At 44.1% G+C, this 12,086-nt stretch overlaps 1 pseudogene; it reads left to right on the top strand.

Moving 5' to 3' along the window:
- The first annotated feature begins 1,997 nt into the window (after nt 1-1,997).
- Nucleotides 1,998-10,749, top strand: LOC147994899 (igE-binding protein-like; annotated as a pseudogene).
- The last annotated feature ends 1,337 nt before the right edge of the window (nt 10,750-12,086 follow it).

Below are 12,086 nucleotides of genomic sequence, written 5' to 3'. Positions count from 1 at the left end.
GTTTGAGTGTGTCTGGTTTGATGTGGAGGTCCTTGATCCACTTGGACTTAAGCTTTGTACAGGGTGATAAGCATGGATCGATCTGCATTCTTCTACATGTTGACCTCCAGTTGAACCAGCACCATTTGATGAAAATGCTATCTTTTTTCCATTTGATGGTTTTGGCTCCTTTGTCAAAAATCAAGTGACCATAGGTGTGTGGGTTCATTTCTGGGTCTTCAATTCTGAGACAGACAGATAGACCAATGTTTTAAGGTTTCTATCCACGGGTATCAACAGAAATTAGGACAGTCTCCCAAAATCCTGATTTATGAAGCATCCATTTCAGCACTGGTGTCTCTATCAGGTTCAGCCACTGTGGATTTTAAACAGGTTTTACTCTGACCATTGATCCTGTGAAGGCTGATGATGCTGCAACGTATTACTGTCAGCAGACCAAAGAGCTTACTCCAACAGTGCTGTGAAGCTTGATCAAGCTTGCTTAGTTTATCTCGTCCTCTTTTATCAATCAAGCATATGTCATTGGGCTTCTGTAGAAAGATGTTTCCAATTACTAAACCAAAAACTGTAAACTGCTGTATTTTCTACGTATTTTATAACTTAATGATTCCATTCTAAATCCTGCTGTGATTTCCTATTTGTTTTATTAAGTAATAGCTAGTTCAGGTTTACCTTCTTCACTTTCTCTCCTCAGGTCCTTTACTCCCATCCCTTGCCTAGCTATGCCATATCCACTATTACGCTTTAATTCCATTTTTCTGAAGTTGCATGTCCTACTTTTATTTTTCTGTCGCTATGAGGAATACCACACTGTTTGCTGGCTTGTTCTCTGGCTCATTCATCCTTGTTATATAGCAAAGGCCCACCTGAGTGTTGTTCATCATAGCTCTAGCTCTACCATGTCATTCATTAATCAAGACAGTTTCTCACAGACATGGCCACAGGACAGTCAGATTGAGGTTATTCTTCAATTGAGGTTCCTCTTCCCAGGTGACTTTAGGTCACACCAATTTAACAAAATCAATAATTTAGTAATCAGTCATTTAAGCTTCATTATCTTTATATTTGACTTTCAGATACAGGATTACATTCGTCCTGTGGAGGCTAATGGTGCTGTAGTCTAGTATTGTCAGCTGGATAAGGAGCATCCACCTATAATGCTTTAGGGCTCAACAACCTTACCCTGGCATTGATACTCTTTATTTAAAAATTATTTAATTTTTTTGATCTAAAAAAGTGCTTTATGATTAGTTTTCTATTTCATAATAAATTAATATGATGACCTAAAACTGTTCACATAGTTTGTGCATGATATATTCAGGTTCTTGGGTGCAAGAACTGTTCACCCAGTTTTCTTGGGAGAAATGAAAGTATCTTCTCACACAGGACACCTGTGTGTTCTGGCTAGCAATGGCAAATGTAGCTGTCAATAGTAGCTTCACATGTTGCACCATTGTGACAAGGCTTTGACCAACAATTAGGCATGTGAGTCTAACAGCATGTTCCTGTGGATCCACTATCTGTACAATCATAGTAGTAGTTATTTCTTCCATACATATATAGACCTTCATGGAGAAATGTCTGATTGACATTTAGCAGAATTAAGTTCACCTTGGTCTCCAAAGAATCAATGTACATATACACAGAAGTAAGGCTCAAGAGCATCCTAACATGTAGCACCATGTAGACATGGCAGATCCACATTCATCAATTTCTAACCCAATTTCTAACAAGTTCACATCAGAATACTCTTGAGGACAGATACATGTGTATATTCTTATCCCATTGCAACATATAGCCTCATTCTTCATGAGAACAAAAACTGTTTCATCCACTTCCAAGTCTCACAATGTCTGCCTTGGTATTCAGTTACATTGAAGCAGAAGTAGTCATTGATTCCATCCTTGCACACAACTACACTATGGTAAGGGCTGGAAGCACACTCAGTGTGATCTGTGGGGCAAATGGAGACCAGTATTTTTACTGAAGGAGTGACCATGTTGCGAGAACTTCCCTCAGTGGGAATTATTGGTAGTTCATAAGTTAACCTTCTGTAATCAGGAGGACATTGGCACAGAAAGCCCCTTTATCCTTGGGTAATTCACAAAAGTGGCAATTAATTCTTTGGCGGGAACTGGAGGAGCAAGAGTCTTTTGGATCTTCACAGACTTTGTCAAAATTATTAGCTTTATCTAAACACTAATATTTTTGTGGAAAACCTTTATCACCTGCTTGTGAATCCTGTCCCCCTAACTAGTCTGCCTTAAGTGCAAGAGGATGTGTTTAGTGCTTCAGTAATTTAAGGTGCCAGAGTGTGTTCTCTTAGTGTCTGTATGACATCTGCCCAGGATCTTCTGGCTTTCAAAGTCTCTAGTGAAAAATCTAGTTTAATTTTGATAGGCCTAACTTTATGTGTTACTTGACCTATTTCTCTTACTGCTTTTAATATTCTTTCTTTGTTTTGTGCATTTGGTTTTTTGACTATCATGTGATGGAAGGAATTTCTTTTCTGTTTCAATCTATTTGGAGTTCTTTAGTTTCTTGTATGTTTATGGCTATATCTTTTTTTAGGTTAGGGAAGTTTTCTTCTATAATTTTGTTAAAGACACTTACTGGTCCTTTAATTTGGAGTCTTTGCTCTCTTCTCTAACTATTATCATTAGGTTTGCTCTTTGCACTGTGTCCTGGATTTCCTGGATGTTTTTGGTTAGAACCTTTTGGAGATTTACATTATCTTTGATGGTTGTGTCAATGTTTTCTAAGGTATCTTCTGCCCCTGAGATTCTCTCTTCTATCTCTTGCATTCTGTTGGTCATGCTTGTGTCTATGATTCCTAATCTCTTTCCTAGGTTTTCCAACTCCCTTTGTGATTTCTTTATTCTTTCTATTTACAATTATAAAACCTGGATGGTTATTTTTTCAATTCCTTCACCAGTTTGTTTGTGTTTTCCTGTAATTCTTTGAGGGATTTTTTTTTGTTTCCTCTTTAAAGGCTTCTACTTATTTACTTAAGTTGTTTTGTATTTCTTTTTTTTTTACCTTTTTTTTTTATTAACTTGAGTGTTTCTAATATACATTTCGAGTTTTATTCCCTTTCCCGGTTTCCCGGCAAACATCCCGCTCCCCCCTCCCCTCCCTTATGGGTATTCCCCTCCCCACCCTCCCCCCATTGCCGCCCTCCCCCCAACAGTCTAGTTCACTGGGGGTTCAGTCTTAGCAGGACCCAGGGCTTCCCCTTCAACTGGTGCTCTTACTAGGATATTCATTGCTACTTATGAGGTCAGAGTCCAAGGTCAGTCCATGTATAGTCTTTAGGTAGTGGCTTAGTCCCTGGAAGCTCTGGTTGCTTGGTATTGTTGTACATATGGGGTCTCGAGCCCCTTCAAGCTCTTCCAGTTCTTTCTCTGATTCTTTCAACGGGGGTCCTATTCTCAGTTCAGTGGTTTGCTGCTGGCATTCACCTCTGTGTTTGCTGTATTCTGGCTGTGTCTCTCAGGAGCAATCTACATCCGGCTCCTGTCGGTCTGCACTTCTTTGCTTCATCCATCTTGTCTAATTGGGTGGCTGTATATGTATGGGCCACATATGGGGCAGTCTCTGAAGGTGTTCCTTCAGTCTCTGTTTTAATCTTTGCCTCTCTATTCCCTGCCAAGGGTATTCTTGTTCCCCTTTTAAAGAAGGAGTGAAGCATTCACAGTTTGATCATCCGTCTTGAGTTTCATTTGTTCTAGGCATCTAGGGTAATTCAAGCATTTGGGCTAATAGCCACTTATCAATGAGTGCATACCATGTATGTCTTTCTGTGATTGGGTTAGCTCACTCAGGATGATATTTTCAAGTTCCAAATATTTGCCTACGAATTTCATCAAGTCATTGTTTTTGATAGCTGAGTAATATTCCATTGTGTAGATGTACCACATTTGCTGTATCCATTCCTCTGTTGAAGGGCATCTAGGTTCTTTCCAGCTTCTGGCTATTATAAATAAGGCTGCGATGAACATAGTGGAGCACGTGTCTTTTTTATATGTTGGGGCATCTTTTGGGTATATGCCCAAGAGAGGTATAGCTGGATCCTCAGGCAGTTCAATGTCCAATTTTCTGAGGAACCTCCAGACTGATTTCCAGAATGGTTGTATCAGTCTGCAACCCCACCAACAATGGAGGAGTGTTCCTCTTTCTCCACATCCTCTCCAGCATCTGCTGTCACCTGAGTTTTTGTTCTTAGCCATTCTCACTCGTGTGAGGTGAAATCTCAGGGTTGTTTTGATTTGTATTTCCCTTATGAATAAAGATGTTGAACATTTCTTTAGGTGTTTCTCAGCCATTCGGCATTCCTCAGCTGTGAATTCTTTGTTTAGCTCTGAACCCCATTTTTAATAGGGTTATTTGTCTCCCTGCGGTCTAACTTCTTGAGTTCTTTGTATATTTTGGATATAAGGCCTCTATCTGTTGTACGTTTGGTAAAGATCTTTTCCCAATCTGTTGGTTGCCGTTTTGTCCTAACCACAGTGTCCTTTGCCTTACAGAAGCTTTGCAGTTTTATGAGATCCCATTTGTTGATTCTTGATCTTAGAGCATAAGCCATTTGTGTTTTGTTCAGGAAATTTTTTCCAGTGCCCATGTGTTCCAGATGCTTCCCTAGTTTTTCTTCTATTAATTTCAGTGTGTCTGGTTTGATGTGGAGGTCCTTGATCCACTTGGACTTAAGCTTTGTACAGGGTGATAAGCTTGGATCGATCTGCATTCTTCTACATGTTGACCTCCAGTTGAACCAGCACCATTTACTGAAAATGCTATCTTTTTTCCATTGGATGGTTTTGGCTCCTTTGTCAAAAATCAAGTGACCATAGCTTTGTGAGTTCATTTCTGGGTCTTCAATTCTATTCCATTGGTCTATCTGTCTGTCTCTGTACCAATACCATGCAGTTTTTATCACTATTGCTCTGTAATACTGCTTGAGTTCAGGGATAGTGATTCCCCCTGAAGTCCTTTTATTGTTTAGGATAGTTTTAGCTATCCTGGGTTTTTTGTTACTCCAGATGAATTTGTAAATTGTTCTGTCTAACTCTTTGAATGTGAGGAGGTGTCCGAGGAGCTGTCCTCACAGATGTGAGGAGCTGTCCGAGGAGCTGTCCTCACATATGTGAGGAGCTGTCCTCACAAACTCCATTACAAGATGGCACCGGCATCCGGCAGAACGCACCTAGTAAAAAGGGCAATACGCAGGCCCCTGGTAATTTCCCTACTCAAAGGGACACGTACGTTTTGGTACGTCATCTGGCATAATTGGCAGCGACCTGTCAGAGAGTGACACGTCCTAGGTGAGGATAGTTTCCTTTATAAGGGACGGTTATTCCTCACTCGGCGTCTCCGCATTGTAAGCTTATGCTCTCCCTCTCAAGACGCATTAAAGCTTTTCTGCAGTAGGATCCTGTGTGTGCCGTGTCGTTCCTGCTGGTGAGACGTAGCGTGGGACATCTGGTGCTGAAACCCGGAAAAGACCTCGCCATCTTCAGCACCTTCGGAGATCCCTTGGTGGCAAGGAGGATTCAGAACTGCAGGTAGATACGTTCGGAGAGGCAGCCCTCTCTTGGACTTTGGTCTGGGGTTGTCACCGCCTTGGGAAGGATTTGTTGAGGCTATAGTATTTGTCCTGGGAGCCACCCTACTCTTTATGTTCTGTTTTCACCGTTTTCGCTGTTAAAAGGACTTTCACAGCATCTGAAGGCGCGTCTCAGTCTCTCGTATATAAGTGAGCTTCGCGCAGCTCCCTTTTACCTTCGATTTTGACTGTTGAGGAACAAGGACTCGATAAGGCCAACATAGATAAACAGCACTGTCCGGGGAGGCGCGTGTAAGACTCCCGTACATAAGAGAGCAGCGTGTCTGTCTCTACCCTTTCATCTCACGCCTTGTCAGATGGACATAGATAAGCCGCCGGCGTTCCTGGCCCATCATGGGATCCTCACAGTCTGTGGTCACAGCCTTGGAAACAGTGTTAAAACAGAGGAACATCAAAATTGGAGGAGGAACACTTAAAAACTTTGTGAAGGAGGTGGAGAGGGTGGCGCCTTGGTTGCCTGTTCAGGCTCGTTTACGATTGCCTCATGGAACAAACTTGGAAAAGACATTGACAGAAAATTGGCGGAAGAGGATCTGCGCCTAGGGACCAAAGCTATATGGAAGCTGGTTAAGAATTGTTTAAAGGATGAAACGTGTAAGGCAGCAGTAGTAGAAGGACAGGCCACTCTCGAGGTAGTCCGGGAAAGTCTGTCAGAAACCGAACGTAGTGAGAGGTTGGGTGCGCGCAAGAAAAAAGACGTCCTAAGAAAGAAAAAGGGCCCTCCCGGTAAGTCCGCAGACAAGGGATACCCTGTGAAAGAGCTAGAAGCGCTGAACCTCGACAGTTCTGAAAGCTCTGAAAATAAAACCTTAGACTCAGAGGAGGAGGCTGAGCTAGATGAGGAAGCAGCTAAATATGAGGAGGAAAGATATTACCCCAATGAATGTAGGGGAAGTAATAGAAGCCTTCTAGCGCAGCCGCCACCAACGGCGCCTCCTCCATATGAGACACGCTCACGCGCCTTCTCACTAGTCCCCGAGAGGGTGAGAAGAAAGCTGAGTATGACATTTCCTGTCTTTGAGACTCCGGAGGGAGGACGGGTCCATGCCCCTGTTGAATATAATCAGATTAAGGAATTAGCGGAATCAGTTAGAAAGTATGGAGTCACGGCCAACTTTACTCTAACACAACTCGACAGGTTGGCCATGACGGCATTGACACCAGCTGATTGGCAGATGATTGCTAAGGCAGCCCTTGCCAGCATGGGCCAATACATGGAATTGGAAGCGCTCTGGTATGAGGCAGCCCAAACACAGGCCAGAGCGAATGCTACGGCCTTAATACCTGAGCAACAGGAATGGACTTTCGAACTCTTAACAGGACAGAGCTGCTTTGCAGCTGATCAGTCTGCTTACCACTGGGGCGCCTATGCTCAGGTCTCCAGCACGGCTATTAGAGCCTAGAAGGCACTGTCCAGGAGAGGAGGGATTGATAATCAACTTACAAAAATCGTTCAGGGACCCCAGGACAGAGGCTGCAGGACGAATCTTTGGAGATCCTGAACAAGCAGCACCACTAATAGAACAGCTCGTTTTCGAGCAAGCCACCCAGGAGTGCCGAACAGCCATAGCCCCCCGAAGAAATAAAGGGCTACAGGATTGGCTTAGAGTTTGCAGGGAACTTGGAGGGCCCCTTACTAACTCAGGCCTGGCGGCTGCCATTCTCCAGTTCCAGCGACGCCCCGTTAAAGGGACAGATAAAAGATCATGCTTTCAATGTGGGAAAACAGGCCATCTAAAAAGAGACTGCAGGATGACAAAAAGAGACAGGGGGTCTGCAACCCTCTGTGTCCGATGTGGCAAAGGCTACCATAGGGCTGACCAGTGCCGATCAGTGAGAGACATTAAAGGCAAACTACTCCCTCCTTTGGAGACTCGACCTAATGAGATGTCAAAAAACAGGCTGGTGGGCCCCCGGTCTCAGGGCCCTCAAAGATATGGGAACCGCTTTCACAGGGCCACGACCCCGGCAGAGGAGGTCCCCCAAGAGGCGACACAAAATTGGACCTGCGTGCCGCCTCAGACTTCTTTCTAATGCCCCAGATGGGCATTCAGCCAATTCCTGCTCAGACTGTGGGGCCTCTACCCCCGGGAACCATAGGCCTTGTCCTTGGGAGAGGATCTCTCGCCCTACAAGGACTGATAGTCCATCCAGGCCTTTTTGAAGCTCAGCGGTCTCTTGATATTCAGATTCTTTGTTCAAGTCCCGATGGGGTTTTTTCCATAAGTAAAGGAGATAGAATAGCACAGTTATTACTCCTTCTGTGCTCCCAGGCCACGATACAGGATACCAAGGGACCCATGGGGTCCACTGGTCATGATTCGGCATATTTGGTGGTTCACCTTAACAACCGCCCAAAATTGAGCTTAGAAATTAATGGAAAAAAATTCGAAGGCATACTGTATACTGGGGCTGATAAAAGTATAATTTCCTCAAAATGGTTGCCTCAATCATGGCCTACCACAAAATCTTCTCACTCACTACAAGGATTAGGCTACCAGTCATGCCCTATGATCAGCTCTGCCACTCTAACTTGGACAACTGCCGATGGCCGACAGGGACAATTTATTCCTTATGTACTTCCCCTGCCTGTTAATCTTTGGGGGAGAGATGTTATGCAGACCGTGGGACTGACCTTATCTAATGAATACCCCCCACAAGTGGCCCACATGATGTCAAGGATGGGCTATAAGGAAGGGAAAGGCCTAGGGCGATTAGAACAGGGTTGTCTCACGCCCATTGAACTGATCGCCAACCCCCATAAACAAGGCCTGGGTTTTTCCTAGGCGCCATTGGAGCAGCACGACCCATACCATGGAGGACGGAGAACACGGTGTGGGTTCCGCAGTGGCCATTAACCTCTGAGAAATTACAGGCAGCTACAGGACTGGTGGATGAACAATTAAGATTGGGACATTTGGAGCCCTCCACCTCTCCTTGGAACACCCCAATTTTTGTAATAAGGAAAAAATCAGGAAAATGGCGACTACTCCATGACTTGAGGGCCATTAATGATCAGATGGAATCCCTTGGACCCATTCAGCGGGGCCTTCCTATACTCTCAGCCCTACAAAAAGATTGGAATTTGGTAATAATAGATATCTAGGATTGTTTTTTCTCTATTCTGCTTTACCCCCCTGATAGGCCCAGGTTTGCTTTTACTGTCCCATCAATTAATCATACTGAACCTGATAAAAGATACCAGTGGACGGTCCTACCTCAGGGCATGGCCAACAGCCCTACGATGTGTCAGTTATATGTTCAGGAAGCCCTCAAACCAGTCAGGGAGACCTATCCAAATTTACTGTTAATCCATTACATGGATGATATATTGAGGTGTCATAAAGACTTAGAATTACTCAAACAAGCCTATTCCTTATTACAAAAAACCCTTAAACAATGGGACTTACATATTGCTACAGAAAAGTTTCAAATTGCTGACACAGGTCATTTTCTAGGATCCATTATTTTCCCTGATAAGATTATACCCAGAAACTGGAAATACGTAGAGACCACCTCCATACTCTTAATGACTTTCAGAAGCTCTTGGGAGATATCAACTGGTTGAGACCATTTTTGAAAATCCCTTCCGTGGAATTAAAACCTTTGTTCGAAATATTGGAAGGGGACGGCCACATCACCTCCCCTCGTGTGCTAACTCCCGCTGACACCAAGGCCTTACTAAAAGTAGAAGATGCCATAAAACAGGCCCAATTGCAACGCATTGATTGGTCTCTACCTTTTTCACTCTGTGTACTAGATACCAAGAATTTACCCATTGCAGTTTTATGGCAACAAGGTCCACTGTTATGGATCCATCCACATGCTTCCCCTGTGAAGATTATTGATTGGTATCCAGCCGGAGTAGCACATCTGGCTATTAAGGGCCTAAAAGCTGCCATCTGTCATTTTGGGACTCCACCCCAATCCTTGATTATCCCATATACACCCTACCAGGTCCAAACTCTAGCCGCTACCTCTGATGATTGGGCAGTGCTGCTCACATCCTTTACAGGGAAGATAGATAATCATTATCCTAAACACCCCCTATTGTGTTTTGCAAGATCACAACCTATTGTTTTCCCTCGCGTCACATCCCACAGACCATTAAAGGAGGGGATAACGGTGTATACGGATGGGTCAAAAACAGGGGTGGGAGCATATGTGGTAAACTCCCAAGTATTCTCACGACAATATTTTGAAACCTCACCCCAAGTGGTAGAATGCCTAGTGGTCATGGAGGTCATTGAAAAATTCCAGGTTCCTCTAAATATTGTTTCAGATTCCTCCTATGTGGTTAATGCTGTTAGTATTCTTGAAACCGCCAGTATAATTAAAACCACTAGTAAGGTGGCAGATATTTTCCGAAAAATCCAAATTATCCTATTAAATAGAAGATTCCCTGTATACATTACTCATATACGGGCCCATTCTGGACTCCCTGGCTCAATAAGTTCAGAGAATGATTTGGCTGACAAAGCCACAAAAATGATAGCTGTGGCCCTGGCCTCTCCTTTAGAGGCCGCTAAAGCCTTTCATGGCAATTTCCATGTCACCTCAGAAACTTTACGCCGCCGCTTCTCTATAACTAGAAAAGAGGCATGTGATATAGTCACCCAATGCAGTTCCTCCCAGTTCCTCACATCGGGGTCAACCCGAGAGGAATACAGCCATTGCAAATCTGGCAAATGGATGTTACTCATAATTCTACTTTTGGAAAATTACAGTATGTGCATGTATCTATAGACACATGTTCTGGCATTCTACATGCCACCCCACTTACAGGAGAAAAAACAACACATGTCATTCAGCACTGCCTTGAAGCATGGAGTGCTTGGGGAAAGCCAAAATGTGTAAAAACTGACAATGGCCCCGCCTACACAGCTCAAAAATTCCGTCAGTTTTGTGCTCAGATGCAGGTTACCCACCTGACGGGCCTGCCCTACAACCCTCAAGGACAGGGAATCATAGAGCGTGCTCATCGGATGCTCAAATCATATTTAATAAAACAAAGAAGGGGAATTATGATAGAACTCCCCCCAACACCCCGAGTGGCCACTGCTCTGGCCCTTTTTACCTTAAATTTTTTAAATCTTGATGAAGCTGGACAAACAGTGGCTGAGTGACATTGCTCAGAGCCCAAGAGGACAAAAGAATTAGTCAAATGGGGGCTGGAGAGATGGCTCAGCCGTTAAAGGCTAGGCTCACAACCAAAATATAAGAATTAGTCAAATGGAAGGATGTATTGACAAATGAATAAAAAGGCCCGGATCCTGTTTTAATAAGATCCAGGAGAGCTGTCTGTGTTTTTCCACAGGACAATGAAAATCCCATATGGATCCCAGGACGACTTACTCGGAGCATCACAGCAAGTGATCAAGAAGGGACTGGGACTCCTGCACCTCCTCACTCTTCTTCCATGGATGCCAGCAACGGTGCAGGGCGAGCTACGATGGGGAATAATGTCAACCTTTCCACTCCCGATGCCGGTGATGTACCACTAACAGGGATTTAGGGTTGGCCTATTTACCTAAGGATCCACAGGTTGAACGACTAAAAGAAAATAGGACTAGTCCCCTTAAGGGCAGCCTTTGTTTTGGCATATTCAACAAAACATCTTTTGATCTCCCTTGCATTATGTTATATAATCAATCTTCTGCTTGGTTAAGGGAGGCCACATGGGGAACTGGTGAGGAGGACATTGTGGCTAATGCCACAGTTCTCTATGGTGGTGGCCTTACATTGCGTTAATGGTAGCTGCACTGATCTTACGCCCATGGCGATGCTACTTGGAGGAAAGGGTGAAAAGGGAGGGTTGTCATTTTCCTGGACGGGGAACATCAAACCTGCTGCCTCTGTCTGGACAGCTACTCATATAAAATATCTCAGTAGTTACCTGCATGCCTTGCTTTATCCCAATCCCTGTTGATGCCCCGGGGACCATGACCTTATTTAGAGGAAAAAGAGATTTTGGTACTTCTGCAATTATTGCTGGCATTATTGCTACGACAGCAGTCGCTGCCTCGGTTACTGCCTCGGCATTGGCCTTGTCAAATTCAGTACAGACAACCCAAACTATCAATGATTTATCGGCCACCGTCTCGGTGGCTCGGGACAGACAGGCCTCGGCCAATACTCACACATAGGGAGGCCTTATGCTTGTAACCAACGTATAGATCTGGTCCGAGAGCAATTAGACGTTCTATGGCAACTGGCCCAGTTTGGCTGTGAGCAAAAACTCCCAGGCCTTTGTGTCACCTCCATATAATATGACAAATTTAACCGAGCTGCTAATCTGTCTAAGAGTCTTTCACAGCATCTGTTACAGAATTGGACCTCAGAGTTTGAACAGACACTTCGAGAGCTGAGAGCGACCATCATTCAAGTAAATTCTACCCGACTGGACCTGTCGGAGGGATTGTCATCCTGGATCACCTCAGCAGTCTCTTATTTCAAGGAATGG

This window comes from Rattus norvegicus, chromosome 4 (assembly GCF_021556685.1).
Source record: "Rattus norvegicus strain SHRSP/BbbUtx chromosome 4, alternate assembly SHRSP_T2T, whole genome shotgun sequence".
Lineage (NCBI taxonomy): Eukaryota > Metazoa > Chordata > Mammalia > Rodentia > Muridae > Rattus > Rattus norvegicus.
The sequence above is the reverse complement of the archived record's forward strand: the minus strand, read 5'-3'. Positions and strand labels throughout refer to the sequence as shown.